Source organism: Primulina eburnea, chromosome 13, assembly GCF_022965805.1.
Source record: "Primulina eburnea isolate SZY01 chromosome 13, ASM2296580v1, whole genome shotgun sequence".
NCBI lineage: Eukaryota > Viridiplantae > Streptophyta > Magnoliopsida > Lamiales > Gesneriaceae > Primulina > Primulina eburnea.
In genome coordinates, this window is record NC_133113.1 from 10,091,372 (window position 1) to 10,115,850 (window position 24,479).

General features: G+C 39.8%; 1 non-coding gene across 1 annotated transcript; it reads right to left on the reverse strand.

Annotated features, from left to right (window-relative positions):
* Positions 1–2,847: 2,847 nt before the first annotated feature.
* On the reverse strand, positions 2,848–2,953 carry LOC140810996 (small nucleolar RNA R71). The gene has a single exon (XR_012113390.1). It is a non-coding gene; the product is annotated as a small nucleolar RNA R71 (small nucleolar RNA).
* Positions 2,954–24,479: the final 21,526 nt, after the last annotated feature.

Consider the following 24,479-nt stretch of genomic DNA (forward strand, 5'->3'; position numbering starts at 1 on the left):
ACAATCTTGCGATACTGATAATACTATATCAGTCTATACCAATTCCAATCATTTACAATCAACCCCCGTTCAAATATGATATTGAGTCTAGTCAATTTCATTCTGAAATTCATAACAATTCCATATTCAGTCTGTTTCTTAATCTGACTTTGATTCTACGATGCCTAACATGTCAAGAACAATATATATGACGTGTATTCAATTCTAACAACATCATAATTTCCAAACATGTCAAAACGTAATAAAACTTATGTCCTGTAGTAGCCTGCGTTGCTATGAACACAGTACCGAAGTCGGATTTAAAATCTAACGGACAGATCGATCGTAAATCAAATTCTGGAAATCAAAAAGCGATTCTTCTCCCAAGCTTCGATTTTCCTTTCTGAATTCTTTAAAAATTAAGGTATATATATGTATATATACACATACATGCCAATGGACGAGTGGCTCAATCTTTATAGCACACGTCTCGCGCATATGCGCGACATCAGCCCGCACATATGTGCGAGACCTTAAGTCTCGGCGCGTCTCCATCACGGCAACTCACGCATATGCGCGCACTTCTTCCGCGCATATGCGCGAGGAATTGTTCACAACTCTCGGGTTGTCTCGCGCATGTGCGCGAATCCAAGTCGCGCATGTGCGCGAACCTTTCTGTACTTCTCGCGCATGTGCGCGCATATAGTCGCACATGTGTGCCGATGCTACTGTCCTTGATAAGTGGTGTTTTTACGTGTTTAGTGTGTTAGTTTTAGTGCGTTTTCTTTGAGCCTGCATGCTTTTCAGTTACTTTTTGTTCATTTTATAGTAAGTATTTGCATTGTGTCGTGTCTCACTGGGCGTGATGAATTTGCAGGGAAATGATCGGAAAACGGAAAATATAGCAAAGTGTGGAAAACTCAAGCAATCTGGACAGAATAAGTGGCGCCCGGGCGGTATATTTCTACCGCCCGGGCGCGAGAACTGACAAAACCGAGTGAGTTACAGAACATGTGGCGCTCGGGCGGTACTTTTCTACCGCCCGAGCGCGAGAAGTGAAGTGCCGAGACAGAACTATCGGCGCTCGAGCGGTATATTTCTACCGCCCGAGCGCGAATGCCGCACCAGCCGAGGGAACTCACAGAGAAGTTGGCGCTCGAGCGGTACTTTTCTACCGCCCGAGCGCCGGTTATTTTTGGTAAATTTTGGACGCGATTTTCTTACCTTATTCGGGAGGTGGGTTGCTATGGAAAGGTGGGTGGTCGACTCTTGGGCAAGGGGGAGACATATTTTCGAGCCAAGCAAGGGTGGAAGGGAGCTTTTTGCACTTGGATTGAAGAATCGACGATTTCCGGGCTTCGTTCTTCGCAGATTCCGTCACGCCTAGTATTTCTAGCTTATTTTCCTTTGTTTAAACATTGCTTTGTTGTTTTAACTATGAATTCTCGTAGCTAACTTTCAATATTTGTTGGGATTAAAGGGGATCCTACCCCGAACTTTTAGTTGATTAATTTATATGTCGGTTTGTAATTTAGTCTTGATTATTCTACGATTTTCATTGTGTCGTTGAGCGTAGCTAACTTTAACGACTATTTTATATCACGAGTGAGTTCGAGAGAATAACTAGTGATAGGATCGAGTAGTTTAATTCGCGGATCTACAATTTGCATAGACATATGAAATTGGATACGTGCCGATAGTCATAGTCCTTAGGGTCGAAAACTAGGGGGTTTCATTAATCGAAATGCGATTCATTCTTGATAAATAATTAAAGATATTTAATTACTTCATTGAGTGAATTAGTTTGACATAGCTCGAGAGAGTGTGTTCAATTAAATAGGAAATCCTGTCGGAAGCGTAGAATACAATCGAACGAATTAATTAATTAATACGGGGTAGGTGAACCAGAATTCCCAACAAATTCTTTTATCATTTGAAATTTAATTAATCGATTTAGAATTCACATTTCATCATTTGATCTTTGAAATTGTTTATTTAACTTTCTTGCATTTTAATAGTTATAACACAATCGATCACTTTTCGTCGCTAAAGTTTTAATAACTAAAATAATAATTGTTAAATACAGTCCTCAGTGGAACGATACTCGTATTCACATACACTATATTATTACTTGATATCGTGTACTTGCGATTACTTTTTGAGCATACAAAATCATATTTTATTGGGGAATTCACAGTGCAAGTTTTGCTCGACCAAGTTTTTGGCGCCGTTGCCGGGGACTGTTAATCTACAATTATATTTTTAGTTATTTTCTTTAGTGTATTTTATTTTCATTGAACTAACACTCCATATCTTATTTCAGATATCTCTTTCGGTGCATGCCAAAGTCACTTGACTTGGAGCTTGAGTGTGACCCTGAAATTGAAAGGACTTTCCGCAGGCGAAGACAACAGCAAAGACTTAAGGAACTGATGGAGAGGCACGAACAAGAGCAGGAGGCGGTGCGCCAAAACGAGAGGCAAATTGAGATGCCACGCCGGATTCCCATGTTAGAGTATGCCCAACCTTCTTTGGATGGTGCACGCCCCAGCATTGTGAGGCCGATTGTGCGGGCAAACCAATTCGAGATCAAACCAGCCATTATTCAGATGATTCAGAACACCGTCCAATTTGGAGGAACTGCGATGGACGATCCAAACACACACATCGCGGATTTTCTTGAGATTTGCGATACTTTTAAATTTAATGGAGTTTCTGATGATGCTGTTAGACTGCGTTTATTTCCATTCTCTCTACGTGATAAAGCTAAAGCTTGGTTGAATTGTTTACCTGTAGGTTCGATCACTACATGGGAGGACATGGCGAAAGCGTTTCTTATCAAATACTTTCCTCCATCGAAGACCATGAAGCTGCGGGCAGACATCACAACATTTGCTCAGTTTGATCAAGAGTCACTATACGAGGCATGGGAGCGTTTCAAAGATCTATTACGAAGATGCCCACATCATGAGTTGCCACTTGGGTTAGTCGTTCAAACCTTCTATTATGGCTTGCTTACTCCTAATCGTACTATGATAGATGCTGCTGCTTGTGGAAATCTACTGAGAAAAACTGCTGAGGAAGGGTATGAGCTACTGGAGGAGATGGCTGCTAGCAGTTATCACCCTCAATCTGACAGGAACAATCAGCGGAAAAGTGCAGGGATTCACCAGGTAACTGATTTATCTGCTATTACTGCACAACTTGATGTTTTAAATAGGAAACTGGATGGCTTGAACATGGGTGGCACGGCTATGCGTTTGCAAGAGGTATTCTGTGAGAAATGTGGGGGTGAGCACTATGTGAAAGACTGTCAAGATGACAATCCATTCTATGTGCCCGAAGGAGCACCTGTGCATCAGGTGGGAGTCCAAAACCGTCCACGGAATGACCCTTACTCGAATACATACAATCCGGGATGGAGGCAACATCCAAACTTCTCATGGGGCGGTCAAAACAATCAGAATAGGCCGCAAGGAGGACAACAATATGGGAAACAACCGATGTATAGATCCGATCCTCCTAGAGAAGAAAAGTCCAACTTGGAACAAATGATGACTAAGTTTATCTCATCCACTGAAACTCGACTCCAAAACCAAGATGCATCAATAAAGGGGCTCGAGAATCAAATTGGACAGTTGGCCAAGATGATAGCAAGTCGAGAGCCGGGCACCTTGCCAAGCAACACCGAAACCAATCCGAAAGAGCAAGTGAAGGCCATTGAGTTGAAGAGTGGAAAGATTTTGGAGCCTAGAGAGAAGGAGAAACGCCAAGTACCGGATGAGCAGGCTGAGGCGTCAAAAGGTAAGTCACCTAACTTTACACCAGCACCCACGGCACATCCTAAGATTGTTATTCCCCCGCCTTTTCCTGCAGCATTAAAAAAGGCAAAACTAGATGCACAATTCGGTAAGTTTTTAGAAGTATTTAAAAAATTGCACATTAATATCCCTTTTGCCGATGCTTTAATGCAAATGCCTAGTTATGCCAAATTCTTGAAGGACATCTTAGCTAACAAGCGAAAATTGGAGGATCACATGACAGTGAACTTGACTGAGAGTTGCTCTGCTTTGGTGCAAAACAAAATCCCACCAAATCTAAAAGACCCAGGGAGCTTTTCTATCCCTTGCATGATTGGTGATGTTGTTTTTCGTAAAGCGTTGTGTGATCTTGGTGCAAGTATTAATCTGATGCCCTTATCTGTTTTCAGGAAACTCGGACTAGGAGATCCTAAGCCGACAAGGATGTCTTTACAACTGGCGGACAGGTCTGTCAAGTACCCCCGCGGAGTGATTGAGGATGTGCTAGTGAAAGTGGACAAGTTTATCTTTCCTGCGGACTTCGTGGTGCTTGATATGGAGGAGGATGAAGAGATGCCTCTGATTTTGGGTAGACCATTCCTTGCGACTGGCAAGGCACTGATTGATGTGCAAGAAGGGAAGTTGCGATTGAGAGTGGGCGACGAAGAGATTACTTTTGATGTGTTTAATGCACTTAAGCACACACTGCATGCTGACAGTTGTTTTAGAATTGATGCTTTTGACTCTCTTGCATCTAATTATGTGCAGGATGCTCTAAGGGACCCTTTGAAGGCCACTATCGATACTGAAGTGAGAGAAGAGGAATTGGATGAGGAAAGAGCCGAAATTGTGGCACACTTCAATGCCAACCAACCATGGAGAAGGCCAATGAGGATGCGACTAGAGGATCTAGGAGAAAGAAGAGAGTTGACCCCTCAAAGGTCAAGCATCGAGGACCCCCCAACACTTGAGCTGAAGCCGTTGCCTCCACACCTCAAGTACGTGTACTTAGGTGAGAATAACACTTTATCTGTCATTATTTCTGCTGCTTTGACAGATGTGATGGAGGGCAAACTGTTAGAAGTGTTAAAAGAGCACAAGAGTGCATTTGCGTGGAAGGTGGCGGATATAAAAGGGATCAATCCATCCATCTGCATGCACAAGATCTTGATGGAAGAGAAGTACTCACCTCTCGTGCAACCTCAGCGACGATTGAATCCTAAGATGCAAGAGGTAGTGAAAGCTGAAACGATTAAGCTTCTCGATGCAGGTATTATCTATCCTATATCTGATAGTTCATGGGTAAGTCCTGTTCAATGTGTGCCAAAGAAAGGTGGGATCACGGTTATCACAAATGAAAATAATGAATTAATACCCACTAGGACTGTTACGGGATGGCGTGTGTGCATTGATTATAGAAAACTGAATGATGCCACCCGTAAAGATCACTTTCCCCTTCCCTTTATTGATCAAATGCTTGAGAGGTTAGCGGGACATGAGTTTTACTGCTTTCTGGATGGGTATTCGGGGTACAACCAAATTATGATTGCACCGGAGGATCAAGAGAAAACCACTTTCACTTGTCCTTACGGTACCTTTGCTTTTCGCCGCATGCCATTTGGTCTTTGTAATGCCCCTGCCACATTTCAACGTTGCATGACTGCTATATTCCATGATATGATAGAAACCTTTCTTGAGATATTTATGGATGACTTCTCGATATTTGGTTCTTCTTTTGATAAGTGTTTGCAGAATCTGAAGGTGGTGTTGAAGAGATGCGAGGAGACGCAATTGGTACTTAATTGGGAAAAATGCCACTTTATGGTACAAGAGGGAATTGTCCTAGGGCACAAGGTTTCGGGGAACGGAATAGAGGTGGATAAGGCAAAAGTTGAAGTGATCAAGAACTTACCACCTCCGGCGTCCGTAAAGGGAGTTAGAAGTTTTCTCGGCCACGCCGGTTTTTACCGGCGTTTTATCAAAGACTTTTCTAAAGTTGCAAAACCTCTCTCTTCTTTACTCATGAAAGATGTGCCTTTTGACTTTAATTCTGACTGTTTGCAGGCATACGAGAAGCTGAAGGAGCGCTTGGTGACGGCTCCTGTCTTGGTAGCACCGGATTGGGATCTGCCCTTCGAGATTATGTGCGATGCTAGTGATATTGCGGTAGGTGTTGTCCTCGGCCAAAGACAAAACAAGGTATTTCACACTATATACTATGCAAGTAGGACTCTAGATGAGGCACAATTAAATTATGCTACCACCGAAAAAGAGTTGCTTGCAGTGGTATTTGCACTTGATAAGTTTCATGCATATCTTGTCTTATCTAAAGTCGTCGTCTACACTGACCACTCCGCACTGAAATATCTACTTGCTAAGAAAGATGCAAAACCACGTTTACTTCGGTGGATTTTATTACTGCAAGAATTTGATTTAGAAATAAAAGATAAGAAGGGTGTTGAGAATGTGGTTGCAGATCATTTGTCTAGATTAGAATATATTTGTAATGATTCTGTTGATCTTGCTATCGATGATTGGTTCCCGGATGAGCAACTATTTGAGGTGAGAAATTGTCCATGGTATGCAAATTTCGCTAACTTTCTTGTCACAGGCACACCTCCACCGAACTTATCTTTTCACCAACGAAAGAAATTCTTTTCTGACGTGAAATACTATTTTTGGGAGGAACCGTTCCTGTTTAAGATTTGTGCAGATTCTATGATAAGACGGTGTGTTGCGGAGGAAGAGTTTTATAAGATTCTCAACCATTGCCATGACCGTGAGGTAGGTGGTCACTTTGGACCAACGCGGACGGCATCTAAGGTACTCGAATGTGGCTTTTATTGGCCAACTCTCTTTAAAGATGCTCGTTCTTATGTGCTACATTGTGATAAATGCCAACGGTCAGGTAACATCTCTAACCGTCACGAAATGCCTTTAAATAATATCATTGAGTGTGAGGTTTTTGATGTGTGGGGGATAGACTTTATGGGATCGTTTCCTATTTCTTTCACGAAAAAATACATTTTGGTTGCGGTGGATTATGTGTCTAAGTGGGTAGAGGCGGAAGCATATGCCACTAATGATGCTCAAGTGGTCCTAAAATTTTTAAAGAAAAATATTTTTAACCGATTTGGAACACCACGAGCAATCATTAGTGATGGTGGCACTCATTTTTGCAACAAACTCTTTGAAAAACTTTTGAGCAAATATGGTGTCACACATAAAATCTCTACCCCTTATCACCCACAGACGAGTGGTCAAGTGGAAGTGTCGAATCGCGAGATTAAGCGAATTTTGGAGAAAGTGGTAGGTGTCAGTAGGAAGGATTGGTCGGTGAGATTAGATGATGCTCTTTGGGCGTATAGGACCGCTTTTAAAACACCTATAGGCACTACACCGTATAGGCTTTTGTTTGGTAAAGCATGTCATCTACCTGTTGAGTTAGAGCATCGAGCATACTGGGCAACAAAAGCACTAAACTTTAATTTTACTGATGCAGGTGAACAGCGTTTGCTTCAACTGGACCAATTGGAGGAGTTCCGGAATTTGGCCTACGATCTCGCACTGTCTTATAAGGAGAAAACAAAAAAGGCTCATGACAAGAGGATCATCGAGAGGGAATTTAAGGCGGGTGAAAGTGTTCTGCTCTACAACTCCCGGTTGCGCTTGTTTCTCGGTAAATTGAAGTCGCGATGGTCCGGTCCATTCGTGATCTCAAAAGTTTATCCATCGGGAGCTGTCGAACTGAAAGATGGGAAGGACGGGACATTCACGGTCAATGCCCAGCGTCTAAAGCATTACATGGGTGGCACAGTTGAGCCACAACTTGGAATCACACGGTTCCAAGATTCGCCGAACTGAGACGGACCGACAGTCAAGCTCTCGACTATAAATTGAGAACTATATTCTTCCCTTCATCTTGCTTTCATTTTGATTTTAGTGTTAGTATGTTTTTATTTAAATAGAAAAAAAAAAAAAAAAAACTAAAAGAAAACAAAATGAAAAATCGAAATTTTGAAAAAATTGGCAGAATAAGTGGCGCTCGAGCGGTAATTTTCTACCGCCCGAGCGCGCACGCGCACTTCCGAAGAAATTTCAACAGAGCGGGTCGCGCTCGAGCGGTAATTTTCTACCGCCCGAGCGCGCCTACTTTATATGCGCGAATTACCTCGCACATCTCTCATTCTGCACGCCTTCTTCCCCAATTTTCTCTCAAATCCCTAACCCATCTTCACTCTCCTCTCCTCTTTTTTTTGCAGGTAATCTCTCCTCACATCAAGATTCGAGCACCGTGACGCACTCCACCTTAGGAATCAAGCAACTTCATCACGCCGATCATCTTCTCCGAGTCACCCACCTCTTGCATCCACTACTATGACTTCAAAGAAGAAACAACGAGGTAACCCCGGCTCCTCCTCTTCGTCTTCGTCATTTGATAAACATCGTTTTGTGAATGAGGCGGCTAGGGAGCGATTTGAGCATGGAAAAATTCATCGAAACCCCATTCCCGAGAGGGGATTTCGCCGTACATTTGACGATAGATACGTACCGACTCTTTCTGATTTAGAGAAACGTGGGTGGGAGAAATTTAGTGAGCAACCTAAGCCGGCTGTGGTATCGGTGATCCGTGAGTTCTACGCGAATGCCGGTGAGCGAAATGATGGTCGGGCATTCGTTCGAGGGAAGCTTGTGCCATTTGATTCTGCCACAATCAATGCCCTATTAGAAACCGCGGAAGTTGACGACTCAAACTACCGGGCATTAGTTGTTGAGCCAAACTATGATTTGATTATTGAGACCCTGTGTTATCCGGGCGCAATGTGGAAGCTGGTGGGTGGACCACCGAGCTGTTTTGATGAGAGGTACTTGAAGGTTGAGGCCGCCTTGTGGTATCTATTTGTCGCCCGCCGCATGATGCCGGTCTCGCATAAGAGCGAGGTTCAGAAAGAGCGAGCGGTGCTGCTTTTTGCATTGAGACAAGGTTACCCCATCAATGTGGGAAAACTCATATTTGAGCAGATCATGTTGAGTGCCCGCAACAGCCATATCGGGCTTTTCTTCCCGACAATTATCTCAGAATTATGTGCCCGGGCAGGGGTTCAGTTCAGGGACGACGAGGAGTGGCTCCAACCGATGAAGCCCATTTGTGCGGAGGATGAGCGAAAGAAAAGGGCAAAACGCCGTGTCGACTTCCCTGAGCGGGAGGAGGGAGCTGGTGGATCTAGCACCGCCGCTCCACCTCGCCTTCCACCACCACCCCGCCGACGACCTCAAGCCGATATGATGGCTGAGAATCTTGCCTTTCAAACTTATCAGGGTCAGTTCAATTCATACGTCACCGACCATCTCTCCCACATTGACTACATGATGCGCTCGCTGCTTGTGCAAGGGGGCACTGACCCCGCGACCGTCCAGCCGTCTCCACTACCGCCCCCCCCATTCCAGTTCCGGTACGGTTATTATCAGCCGGGGGATGATGCAGGAGTGCCACCGCCGGATCATGACGAGGAGGAGGATTGATCAGGGGAGTTTACTGTTTCCCCTTTCTGTTTTTTTTTTTTTTGCATATTCTATCTTGCGTTTGCATTCATTAGTTGTTTTAGTTTTAGTTTTGTTTCGTTTTGTGCTATGAGGGCATGGCACAACTCTAGTATGAGGGGGTGGGTAGATTGTGTTGGTTGTTTAGTTCATTGGTTTCGTTTCGTTGCATCTCTTTGATTTTGTTGGTGTCGTTTATGTCATTTTGGTGAGAAGACGTAGTTATGAGCCAGTGATGATCTAAAATTGATAGTTTACAAAAAAAATTTTTTTTGGGTCACTTTGTGAACGAGTCTCTTGATTGTTGAAGCATGAATATTGGTACAAAATTTGAACTTTTGAGCACATTTGTGTGGGGACTAGGACTTTGTGAGAATAGTAGTGAAGTTTGAAAATTTTGTGTGGTTAACTTGCAAGGCACTATTTATGAGTTAAATTAGCATGTAGGCCCGTGAAAATAAGTCGCTAATGTTGAACATTGCATGCACCTCTTCTCCAACGCACTGAATTACAATATCATACTCCTAATCGGCTGTAATCCAAAGATATATCTTCTTGGCCTAGGGAGTACATGTGTGAAAATTGTGCATCAAAAAAAAAAAAAAAAAAGAGAAAAAGAAAAAAAAAAGAAGGAGATGTAAGGTGAGGGGAGAGCCGAACTAAAAGGAATGAAAATCTATTCCTAGGCTAAAAGTTGGAGATGTAAGGAGACGAGGAAGTCAGACGAACAGTCTTGACAATTGCACAATGAAAATGATCAATGTACTCCCAACTCTTAGCCACTTGAGCTTAATTCCTTTCTTTTCGACACCTTTCTCTGCAATTAAAAAAATTGAATAAAGTTCAATTGATGGTTAGTGATGAATGGACACGGGGATGCATGCTAGGGAGACTTGTATTGACGTGTTGATTGAGTGACTCGCATTATTTGATGATTGATCTATTTGAAGTACGAATGATTAGACCCATCATGACACACACACACGTTCAAATTAGTGTCGAGATTTTTGCGTAGATGAGAATGAGTACTCGGTTGTGATTTGACTTGATTATGATGTGTATGGGCGGAAGTAAACTGAGGCATGAACATAACCGTCGTCAACTCACCATTGACATTTTCTTGTGTTTCGTGTTGTTTAAGTTCGTTTTGTGTGTTTGTTGAGTTTGTTTAGAATCTCGTGCTTTAACCTGTTTTACTCGAGGGCGAGCAAAAGGTTAGTATGAGGGGGTTGATAAGTGGTGTTTTTACGTGTTTAGTGTGTTAGTTTTAGTGCGTTTTCTTTGAGCCTGCATGCTTTTCAGTTACTTTTTGTTCATTTTATAGTAAGTATTTTCATTGTGTCGTGTCTCACTGGGCGTGATGAATTTGCAGGGAAATGATCGGAAAACGGAAAATATAGCAAAGTGTGGAAAGCTCAAGCAATCTGGACAGAATAAGTGGCGCCCGGGCGGTATATTTCTACCGCCCGGGCGCGAGAACTGACAAAACCGAGTGAGTTACAGAACATGTGGCGCTCGGGCGGTACTTTTCTACCGCCCGAGCGCGAGAAGTGAAGTGCCGAGACAGAACTATCGGCGCTCGAGCGGTATATTTATACCGCCCGAGCGCGAATGCCGCACCAGCCGAGGGAACTCACAGAGAAGTTGGCGCTCGAGCGGTACTTTTCTACCGCCCGAGCGCCGGTTATTTTTGGTAAATTTTGGACGCGATTTTCTTACCTTATTCGGGAGGTGGGTTGCTATGGAAAGGTGGGTGGTCGACTCTTGGGCAAGGGGGAGACATATTTTCGAGCCAAGCAAGGGTGGAAGGGAGCTTTTTGCACTTGGATTGAAGAATCGACGATTTCCGGGCTTCATTCTTCGCAGATTCCGTCACGCCTAGTATTTCTAGCTTATTTTCCTTTGTTTAAACATTGCTTTGTTGTTTTAACTATGAATTCTCGTAGCTAACTTTCAATATTTGTTGGGATTAAAGGGGATCCTACCCCGAACTTTTAGTTGATTAATTTATATGTCGGTTTGTAATTTAGTCTTGATTATTCTACGATTTTCATTGTGTCGTTGAGCGTAGCTAACTTTAACGACTATTTTATATCACGAGTGAGTTCGAGAGAATAACTAGTGATAGGATCGAGTAGTTTAATTCGCGGATCTACAATTTGCATAGACATATGAAATTGGATACGTGCCGATAGTCATAGTCCTTAGGGTCGAAAACTAGGGGGTTTCATTAATCGAAATGCGATTCATTCTTGATAAATAATTAAAGATATTTAATTACTTCATTGAGTGAATTAGTTTGACATAGCTCGAGAGAGTGTGTTCAATTAAATAGGAAATCCTGTCGGAAGCGTAGAATACAATCGAACGAATTAATTAATTAATACGGGGTAGGTGAACCAGAATTCCCAACAAATTCTTTTATCATTTGAAATTTAATTAATCGATTTAGAATTCACATTTCATCATTTGATCTTTGAAATTGTTTATTTAACTTTCTTGCATTTTAATAGTTATAACACAATCGATCACTTTTCGTCGCTAAAGTTTTAATAACTAAAATAATAATTGTTAAATACAGTCCTCAGTGGAACGATACTCGTATTCACATACACTATATTATTACTTGATATCGTGCACTTGCGATTACTTTTTGAGCATACAAAATCATATTTTATTGGGGAATTCACAGTGCAAGTTTTGCTCGATCAGTCCTCGCACTCACCTTTTCACATGCGATCTCATTTCGTGTCTCGGTTAGCCCTTTCATAATCACATTAAATTAGTACTCAATAATTGTTAATTAACCGTGTTTAATTCTCGGGCATTACATTTCTCCCCCCCTAAGATACGATTTCGTCCTCGAAATCACAAGCATTTCATTCGTATCAATAAGGAGTATATATACAAAACTGTATAAGAAATTTACATTATCAAAACAACTCTGGGAATTCTTGTCTCATATCTGATTCAGTCTCCCAAGTTGCTTCTTCTACACCATGACGAGTCCATTGAACTTTTACAAGTGGAATAGTCTTCGTTCTGAGCTGTTTTTCTTTCCGATCAATAATCTGAACCGGTTTTTCGACATAGCTCAACGTCTCATCCAGTTCGGCCTCATCTGGTTGAATAGCATGTGAAGCATCAGGAAGGTATTTCCTTAATAACGATACATGAAAGACATCATGTATCCCAGATAATGAAGGCGGTAAAGCGAGTCGATAGGCACGATCTCCTACCTTCTCGAGAATTTCATAAGGCCCAATGTATCGTGGACACAGTTTCCCTTTCTTGCCAAATCTGACAATTCCTCTAAAAGGTGAAATCTTCAAAAATACTCGGTCTCCTACCTCAAATACCAATGGTCTACGTCGAACATTGGCATATTTGGCCTGTCTGTCTTGCGCTGCCTTCATTTTCTTTCGAATTAGCTTCACTTTTTCTGTCATATCTCTGATCATATCTGGTCCAATCTCCGGCACTTCAGAGATATCATCCCAATATAGAGGGGATCTGCATTTCTTTCCGTACAACGCTTCAAATGATGCCATCTCAATACTCATCTGATAGCTGTTGTTGTACGAAAACTCACAAAGAGGCAATGCATCTTGCCAATTAGTGCTAAAATCAAGCACTACTACTCTCAGCATATCCTCCAGGGTCTGGATAGTCCGCTCTGACTGTCCGTCGGTCTGTGGATGATATGCGGTACTCAGATGTAATTTCGTACCGAGAGCCTGCTGCAAACTCTGCCAGAAGTGCGAAGTAAATCGAGGATCACGGTCTGATACAATCGACTTCGGCACTCCATGCAATCTGACCACTTCTCTGACATAGATCTCTGCCATCTGGTCAAATCTGTACGTCATCTTGTACGGAATAAAACATGCGGATTTGGTCAATCTATCAATCACGACCCAAATCGCATCACAACCTTTGGAGGAACGCGGCAGCTGCGTCACAAAGTCCATGGAAATGTGATCCCATTTCTACTCAGGAATGGACAAACTTTGTAATAATCCTCCTGGTTTTTTTCTTTCGGCTTTCACCTGCTGGCAATTCAGACATTTGGAAACAAATTCGGCAATGTCAGTCTTCATTTGTTTCCAACAGAACTGTCTTTTCAAATCATTGGACATCTTTCTGCCACAAGGGTGAATACTGAATCGACTGTTGTGCGCTTCTGACAATATCTGACGTTTCAAATCTGAAACATTCGGCACAACCAGACGATTATTCACATACAAGACGTTATCACGTACCTGATATTCTGATCGATGTCCTGTTCTAATCATCGATACTGATTTCTGTACATTCTAATCACCTCGCTGAGCTGCCTTAATTCTCATAATCAGCTCTGGTTCTACTTGCACCGTATAAAGTCTCAACGGTCTATAATCTGTTTCAAATTGTAATCCAGACAAACAGCAGTCTTCTATCAAATTTGAAACACCAATCGTCGATAAGGATAAAGAACATACCTTTCGACTCAGTGCATCAGCTGCTGCATTAGACTTTCCTGGATAGTATTTGATTTCACAATCAAAATCTTTAAGTAAATCAAGCCATCTTCGCTGTCTCATATTCAATTCAGATTGTGAAAACAGATATTTCAAACTCTTATGATCAGAATATATCTCAAACTTCTCCCCGTAAAGATAATGTCGCCATATCTTTAATGCAAAGACAATGGCTGCCAATTCTAGATCATGAATTGGATAACGGGTCTCATGTGGTTTAAGCTGTCTTGAGGCATAAGCAATAACATGCCCTCGTTGCATCAACACACATCCCAACCCTCTGTGAGAAGCGTCGCAATAAACCACAAAATCACCAGTACCGGATGGAATAATCAACACCGGGGCACTGGTCAGTCTCTTCTTCAATTCCAGAAAACTGGTCTCACACTCGTCAGACCAAACAAATGGAAAATTCTTCTGAGTCAGCTGAGTAATTGGTTTAGCTATACTCGAGAAATCTTTAATGAAACGGCGGTAATATCCCGCTAAACCCATAAAACTGCGAATTTCGGGCACTGACGTCGGTCTTGGCCAAGAAATCACGGCTTCCACTTTACTGGGATCAACTGATATACCATCTCCAGATATAATATGACCCAGAAATACTACCTGTCTTAGCCAAAACTCACATTTCGACAGTTTAGCATATAATTTCTCAGCTCTTAAAATTCGCAACAATGTTCTTAAATGCTCAGCATGCTCACTCATATTCTTTGAATAAATCAAAATATCATCGATGAATATAATCACAAATTCATCGAGATATTTCTGGAATACACGGTTCATCAGTCCCATGAATACAGATGGAGCATTCGTCAGACCAAACGGCATGACAATAAATTCATAATGTCCATACCTGGTTCTGAATGCCGTCTTTGAGATATCAGAATCTCTGACTCTCAGCTGGTGATATCCCGATCTTAAATCAATCTTGGAATATACTGAAGAACCCTGCAACTGATCAAATAAATCGTCAATACGAGGCAAATGATATTTATTCTTTACCGTTGCCTTGTTCAGTTGCCGATAGTCGATGCAGAGTCTCATCGAACCGTCTTTCTTTCTTACAAACAGTACTGGAGCACCCCAAGGAGAAACACTCGGTCTGATGTACCCCTTGGCCAGTAAGTCTTCAAGCTGGTGTTTCAATTCTTTCAGTTCAACTGGTGCCATTCTGTACGGAGCTCTAGAAATCGGTACTGTACCTGGCATCAGTTCAATGCTGAAGTCTATCTCTCTAACTGGAGGTAATCCCGGGATCTCATCTGGGAAGACGTCAGCAAATTCACGTACCACTGGCAGATCTGCCAATGCTGGACTCGACTTCAGTAAATCTACTGAATATACAAGGAATCCTTCTGCTCCTTTCTGTAACAATCGAGTCATAGATAATACGGATATTAAAGGAATTCTCGATCTAGAACCCTTCCCGTAAAATTTCCACTCTTCAGCTATATCTGGTCTGAATCTCACTATCTTGTGGAAACAATCAACTGTCGCTCTGTACTTGGTCAGCATATCAATACCAATAATACAATCAAAATCGGACAACCCAAGTACAATGCAATCTAACTCAATCTCATGCCCGTCATACTGTAGCATACAATGTTTAACCGAATTCACGGATATCAAACCCGTCCCCAAGACTCTAGACTTACGGTGTATCGAAGAGCCTTAGATGTAGATCGACGTCTATCTCAGACACTCGATACAGCATACAAAAGTCTAAATTAGATTGGGATCCCTAGATTTGAGATAAGATAAGATTAGATCACGAGTCATTAATTCATGTCATCAGATTAGATACATGTTTTGATGTTTGTTTATGCTTTTATATATGTTTTATATGATTGCATTTAATACATTGTTTATACTGGGATATTTATATCTCACCGGAGTTATCCGGCTGTTGTCTTGTTTGTATGTGTGCATGACAACAGGTGGGACAAGTACAGGGTCACAGAGGTGAAGACAGACCGAGATTAGAGTGGTGATACCGGACTTGGACTAGAGCTAGGGTTTAAACACTTGTTAGTAGTTGTTGAACCTGAGTATGTATGATTGTATATTTTATCAGATTTATACTTTTATACTGATATGTATAAGAGTTTGATTCCATTACCTTCCGCATTTTAAAAAACAAATTTAGACCCTGCTTTATAATTGATTAATTTGTCCCGATGATGATTAAGAACTTGATTAGCGTCCGGGTCCCCACAGGTGGGTCCGAAGAATATCTGGGGTGGGGCGGGTAATGGGTCAAAGTTTTTTTTCATGGGGAGAGTCTTGGGTTTAGCCAAACCCGCCCATACCCACCCCATTGACATCTCTAGTTAAAAGCTCTCAGTTTGTGTCCGAATGTAGAACAAAATCTTTCCTTATCACCCAAACTTGCTAAGATATTATATAAATTTTCATTAACAATACTGCTTAATTCGTATTATTCGACATAAAAAAATACAAGATATCATCTATATTTCATAGTAAAATTCTCCGATAGTAATTCATAGCATACTTTTGAGAGGATGAGTTGAATTGGGTTTTGTTCATACTATCATTGTATTTAATTGTGTATGTGACATTTGTTATTATAAATTGCTTTAGATTAAATTTGTTTGTTGTCTATGTTGTCACTGTGTTATAAATTTGGTCTTTTATTAGTTGTGTTAAGTTCAATTTGTGTTATGATAATATTTCTCTTGTATTCTAAAGTTTATCTTTTATTGATTTTGTTAAATTTAATTTGTGTTTTTCAATTTTGTGTTGAGTTAAATTTCATATTGTCCATCTATTTTATCCTTTTGTATTTTATTAACTGTGTTAAATTAAATTTGTGGTGTCTTTGATTTATTGTGTTAAATAATTTTGTATTCGGTTAATTTTGTTGGTGTTAAATTTTTTTTATTTATTTTTAGTTTAAATAAACTCGAGTTATCATGTGTGGATTGCCAGTTTTGGTCTGACCGTAGTGATGCGTTGTTAGGTTTGTTTCCTTCTCTTTTCCCTTCTTTCTTTATTCATGTGTATTCTTCATTATGATTCATTGTGGGTGGTATCTCGTGAGCTATCTGTGACGCCCAAAAACCAACCCACATAAATCGTATCAATGCAAACGATTTAAATTGCATATTTATTTTTGTTGAATTTATTTTAAATGCTTAATTGGTATATATTTTACGTACTTAAATTTTAAAGTGCATGGTTTCATGAAATTGAAGAATTTTATCCCAATATTCGATAAAATGCTAGGGAAAAGAAATCGAACACGACCAAGACAAATTATAATTTTTTTCAATAAAATTTTGAAAGCATATTAATATGATAAAAAATGACTAAATTTTTCTAAAAATGATAGAGTTCAAATTATTTTACGATAAGAGCTCGATTTTATCCGGGAAGCCGGTTTTGGTCAAACTAGGGACTTTTAAAATATGAAATACATTATTTTTGAAAACTAATTTTTATAGTCCTTTATTTTTCAATTAAATATGTGTTATTGAACCTAATTTACCTAGGATGATTAGGCTCAATTACTCCTAAACTTGAAAGCCGAAAACCCAAGCCTATTATCATGCAAATTAAAATCTATAAAATTAAAACCTAGGGCTTTTGCACTCATAACCAGCCGAAATCACACCATCATACACACACACACACACACTAATTTTTGAAAAGTTGGAGAGGAGAAAACTAGGAGTCTTCGTCGTCCGTTCGTTCTTCCTCGCACCCCACATCGACGATAGTATATTCGAGCGTTATAAAATGCAAAGGGACGTTTCTAAACTCCCTTGACACATCATTCAATCCATAATATGCATGTTTTGTTTATTTTGCATGAAAAATATCGGAGTTTAAATTGCGTAACGTTTTGACGATTATTTTTAAAGTTTTGAAAGTTTTTACGTATGTATGAACGTGTTATGATTTTCAACGAGTACGCTGTCAACATAGGATGTTTTATGGTTATAACATGGACGATTTAAGGTGAGAATGATGGCTGGAGTCGAGATTGGCTAGCAAGAACACACCTAGGGTTTTCGTATGGTTCCCACATGAATAAGCGATAAGCGATCGGCTAGCTTGCATTGCTACGTGTGGCTCGGCCAAGGCATGGCTAGGGGCTCGGTTGGATGTGGTCAAGGTTTGGGAAGAGTCATAGTGTGGCTAGGGTTTAATTATAGCAGCTAGGGAAGAGTCCTCATGAGTTAGGACTCTCCCCTTGCACGCACACGGCTAGGTCCAAGAGAGGGAGGCTCGCGGCGGGTCTAGGGATCTAGGCTGGTCCAGTAGGCTCTGGGGATGATGGTTCAAGGTCGAGGCGGGGTTGGTACGGTCGAGGCTCGGGGTGGGTTGGTACGAGAGGGTCGCGGCCGAGGAAACTAAGGATGGGAGCGCACGGCTTGGGCTTGTGGCTAGGGGATGGTGCGCTGGGTTAGGCTAGGTCAGCGAGGGTCCAAGAGGCTGGAGTGAGGGTCTGGTCCATGATGGTCCGGGGTTGGCTCAATATGGTTAGGCTAGGGTTCGAGTTTAGGGTTTAGAAAGAAAAATGATTTGAACCTTGGTCCACGGGAGTCCGTTCATGGTTCACGATAGTGATTTAGGTGTGAAAAGTTCGTGATAAAAATTTGGGAAAAAATTAATAAATTTTGAATTAATTCGGGAATTAAACGCTCCACGAATTAGTAATTAAGGAATTAAATCGAAATCCTAAAAATTAAGCTAAATAAAAATATAAAAAATTAAATTTAAGCTTAAATAATTATTTGGGATGGTCTAGAGTCAATGAAAGTAAGAAAAATTCAAAAAATATAAATATTTTACGTCTATGGGCAAAACGGTCATTTTACACCTGAGTAGTAAGAAAAGGGTAGGCACCGTCCCATGGGGTCCTAACGCATGTTAAATAATATATTATGATGATTTTGATGAAATTATGATATTATATGATTTATGGTAAAGCTGTGCAATTGTTACTGCAAAAATGCTTTTCTGGAAAGTCATGATATTTTATAAATTAAAAGAAAAGGAAAAAAATTTGAAGGATGTGAATTAACTGTGACAAAGATGATATGATATATGACTTTTGATAATATCGTGAGGGGAAAAGCCTCAGATGGAGCCCGTTTACGGTAAAAGGCCCCAAAGGGAGCCCAATGATCGTATTTCCATTTTACGTCGGTGTATAGTGCCCCTCCCCATGCGCAATGGTGAGCTAAGACCGATCATTATACCAGAGGATAAAAAGTTAGTCACTTTCAAGTATAAAAATTAACCCAAAATGATAAATGATTGAAAGCTTTACGATTTACGATTTTACGAATTATGACCTATTTATGATTACAAGCTTATTTTAAATAAAATTATGTTTTCATGCATGTGTTTGTATATGTATTATTTGCTATTTCTGTTTAGAACATACTAAGGTTGAATGCACTAGGGTTGAATGTTGCATGTGATGATATTGAGGCAGGCGCTGACGCTTGAGTGGATCTACGCAGACAGTACACTCCCGAGAGATATTTATTTCAATATTAGCTTGATAGTTAAAAGATTTAAAATATTTTTTTAATGATTTATTAGAGATATTCTTTTATGCTTTATTTTGAAGTTAGTCGATCTTGTTAAAGATCGACGTAGGATTTTTGGTGAATTGACGATTTAGGGATTTTCATGCATTTGAGATCTATACGTTGAAGTATGTTGATTTATAAAAAAGTGGTTTTAATTATTAATTTTGAAATAAGGGTTTGAAAAAAAATTTCTAGAATTTTAAAGTTAAAAAGAGAGGTTCGTTTCACTAGAGTTTTGTTTAAATGAAATGGGAAGTTCATTAGAACTTCCCATTAGATGAGTTCACCCATCTATGAAATTTATAATATCGCATACATTACAATTTACAATTATTCAGTTGTATAAAAAAATAGATCCAAAAACAGTATTGATTTCCCATCTGCTTCAAGAAACTTATTTTGTGTTTGTCTGCTAATTATTTTCAGCAAGTCAAGGGTCTGGAGTGCATAAGTTCCGTGTAGCTTGTATTCTCCATTGTGAATAATTATATACTATCAAAATTAACAATTTCTTCTTGTTTGTATTTTCTATAGAACTGTTATGCTCTTTTAAGGAAAATTAGTTTTGTAGTGCCTGCTTTAAGGTTTCCATCTTGCTTTTCTGGTTTCAATTTTCGAATGCAACTTCGACTACCAACATTTGTTAGCCCCTCTATCTTTTGACCATTTCTGTGGTGCAGAGAAATTCGAATTTAAGCCTCCCTCATTTTGTTGTGATTCTAATAAAATTAAATTGGTCGATTTTTTTTCTCATCAAGTTTGATGACTCTATTCACAGATTGCGAATATCCAATGACGTTAAGTTTCGTCGCAAAATTAGGTTAGACAATAGTCTTTTTTCCTTTACATCTTTTGTAACGATCATGGGCCATTAGGCTGAACCAACATGGGCCTCGGCCCATACTCATGCACTTCTATTGGTCATGGTCGTTAGGATAGTCCAGCATGGGCCGAGGCCCATGTTGGTTCAGCCTAATGGCACATGATCGTACTTTTTTTGTAACGATCATGGGTCATTAGGTTGAACCAACATGGGCCTCATTCCACACCATTGCACCACTACTGATCATGAGTCGTTAGGATGGTCCAGCATAGGTCACCGTCACTCATTGAATATCTCACTCCTAGAAAGTGGTTTATTTCGCATTCCCCAACACTTGAACCCAAGACCTCCAGACTTAAATACCTATATTCTTAAAGTGTTGGATTTAGGTACTTAAGCCTGGAGGTCTTGGGTTCAAGTGTTGGGGAACGTGAAAGAAACAACTTTCCAGAGGTGGGATATTCTATGAGTGACAGTGCATGGGCATGAGCCCCACCCCTGGAAAGTGGTTTCCATACTGGACCATCGTAACGACCCATGATCAATAGTGGTGCATTAATATGGGCCGAGGCCTATGTTGGTTCAGCCTAATGGCCCATGATCGTTACATCTTTTGGTGCTAGGCTTGATAGAGAACTTGCGTTCTAAAGCTGTGTGGTTTATACTTTTCGGGTTTCACGACGGATTTTTCATACTTTTTCACCGATCTAGGGATCAATATCCAGCTCATTTCCAACTTTGAATTGGGTATTAGGATGCATGTCATAAGTTAAATTGTGGCAGCATTAATTGATATATTGAAAATATCCATGCACAGAAGTGTTACGTCATATTAAACAATATTCGTCTTTTGAGGATATCAAGTTACATATTTGTAAGAATGTTGTTTTGTATCAATGGTGCTATAACACTCCATCGATTGATCAAGTCACAGCTATTTGGGTTGAAGAGAATAATCCTAACATACTTTATGACAAAGATATTATTATACATGGTTGTGATGATAGTAATTATCAGATAAAATTTTACTTTGGCTGTTACGACCCAATTCAATGTCTTAGTTGTGACGAATTTCTCCTCTATTGATCATGTACTAGGAGAAATACAAGTCGAAAAACATTGACTAAACTTTGGATGGAGAAAATGATAAAAGAATCCAACTAATTAAGCTTACATCAATTGAAGGATTAAAAAAACTTTCCAGCAGATAATGATGATATTAAGTTTCAAAAATTTCTGTTTTGGAACAAAGCAATTTTTTAAAGCTCACATTCTCGAAAAAAAAATCTAAATGTTTTGCATGCATGCAATCCTACTGAAAAATATACCGTTTAAAAATAATTGTAAATATTTGACAATTTTAAATAGTGTAGTTTAAAATGGCCAAACTCATCCAATAAAATAAGCGTAAACATAATCGAATAAAATCCTAGTAATCATCAACGTGTCAAAAACCAATGTATAAGATGCTCATGTCCTCACTAATCTCATAAAATCATAATGTGCAGAAGAAATGTGGTCCTCGGGTCGTGCACCCACATCCAGTCCTGCCTACTCAGAATTCGGCACCTCTAGTCCCCTCATCGACATGCTCAGCTGCATCATTCACACCTAGTGAGTCTAAAGACTCAACACACCTGTACCGGAATAACAAGTACATATACATAGCACACAGTAGTGAAAAATATATTGTAATCAATGTACAATTCATGAATTAAAAAGCGTAAATGTGAGCGCATCATAAAAACATGAGTGTCAAAACAGCTCTTCTTATCATCATATTCTTGAACTTTAAATTTAATTGAATTCAATTCCTTAGTTTTGACTTTCGTATCATCTTTATCGTTCATCATTATACGATGGATCCATCTACATAAAACCGTGGTACTCGGCGCCTGTCGGACATCAGCGACAATGTTACTCATCCACTGTGTCTAGGCATCATCATTATCATTTACATATACATCATTCTCATTTACATATACATCGTTAGTCATAACCAATTTTCATCCTTCAAAACATCAGCATTTTCATCACTTAACAAAATCATGCATGTACGTAAATTTTCTTAAAATCAAGCATGCAACGTAATTTTCATAATTTCGTAAAAATCATAATAATGATGCATAAAAATTTAAAACATGCTAATTTTTAAGCTCAGGGCGCTGCCAGGACCAGAAACTCACCCCGGGTGCAAAATGAGCTTTTTGCCTCTAGAAACCCTAAATGACCGTTTTACCCCTATACCTCTAAATTTCGACCCGAAGCTTACCCGACTCCTTAAAACATCCCAAAACACATTTTTTGCCCCTAGAAACCCTAAATGACCGTTTTACCCCTAGACCACTAAATTTCGACTCGAAGCTTACCAAACTCCTTAAAACATCCCAAAACACATTTACAAGAATTCCTTAGATGTAAACTTGAGTCCATTTCAAAACTTAAATTTTTTGTTGTTTAAATTTGGACCGGAGGCCGGTTTTAACTCGAATCAACCCGAAACTTAATCAAATTTCTCCCAACTTTTTACCATACCTTATATGCATCCTAAACACCTTTAAGCCATCAAGACCAGTACTCTTAAGCCTCTCGACCATCCCCTGAAAATTTTTTAACTTTCAGCGCTTTGAAGTTCCTGCAAACCCTAATGCACCAAACCGCGCGTTTGTCGATTCTAACCAAAAGCCAACATGTCCAGCACCTAACGAGCTACACTGAGACCATGATCAAACCCAAGATAAACTCCTCGACCCAATCCTAGTTAACCCTGATGCCCAAAATATCAGCCCCGTGTGCTACTCTCGCAACCGCACCACACAAGGCTAAGGAACCAACCCTCGATCTAACTCCTCCTCGGACGACTCCTAGACCACGCCTAACCGATCATGACCCTCTCCCAACCCTGTCACGACCCAAGAGGGTCAGCTCCATGGCAAGAATCAAGCCGTGCTTGACAACACCACCCAAAACCCTCGATCTCGCCAAAACCGATTATTCCTCAACGATACCACGTTCGGACCTTTACTTATCTCGATTAATACTCAGCACCAGACACATGACACAATCTTAACACCTTGAACAGCCCTTAAACTCACCAAAAACAGCAGCCCCTTGCAACCATACAAGAAAACGTGAGATGGAGGCAAAACAATGCAAGGTTTTCATGTCAAACTCATTCAAAAACACAAGCATGGTGCATATCATAAAATTTTCATACAAATACATAAATTCAGCATAATTATCGCGTGTATGAAGAGAAAATGAAAATACTAGTGTGCCTTGATGTTTATATGCTTGAAAACTCAAAGAATCACGTGTCGGGGAAGCACCGGAAGAGCGGGAGGTAACTTGTTTGAAGAAATAATGGAGGACCGAAATATTTTTCAGCAAGGCTGCTGAAACTCACGAGAAAAGCTGTTGAACTAAATGGGGTGGGCAGCCAAATGATTAGTTTTAGGGTTATGATTAGTTTAAGGTATATTTAAATGTTAAACATTGCACTAATGGGCCAAAAATAAAGATTAAGTAATAACACAATTTTCATGCAATATTTATGCATTAAATGCATAAAATAAATAAACACGTAATTTAAATAAAACCCTAGATTACATGTCTATACCTTACAATATGACTGTAAAATAACAAGACATATATAAGAATTGTTTGCAATCTTATAATATTATATATAGAACAAGTATTACTAAATCAAAGTAACTGATAGGATCAGTTGATAGGTGAAAGTGTGTTTAGAAGTGGGGTTGAATAAACACTAGACAATTTTATCACCTTTTCGAATAATGAGTCAGTTTAGTGATCAACTAAACTCGGGAATCTTTTTATGTCAATGCCAATCAGTTAACTAATGAAAGTGCGAAAGTAAACTGACTGACAGATATAATAAAACTGAAATTAAGAGACTCAAGATTTATGGATGTTCGGATATTTCAATCACTCATACGTCACCTCTTCTATCTATAAGATAGGATATCCACTAAAAGACCCCCTTCAGTTTTGGACTTAACAATGGCACACAAACTCTTAGTTTCAATACAGTTTATCAGTTCTCAACTAATCTGAAACTACTTAACACGACTGATCTCTATAAGATCGAATATTACAACGATATGTGTTTGTGCTTATAAGCTCAATGTATAGCCTTTGAATGCTATGAATGTATATGCTAAGTGTGAGGTTTGGAAATATTTTGAATATGAACAAAAAGCTAAGATTTCAGCAGAATAAAAAC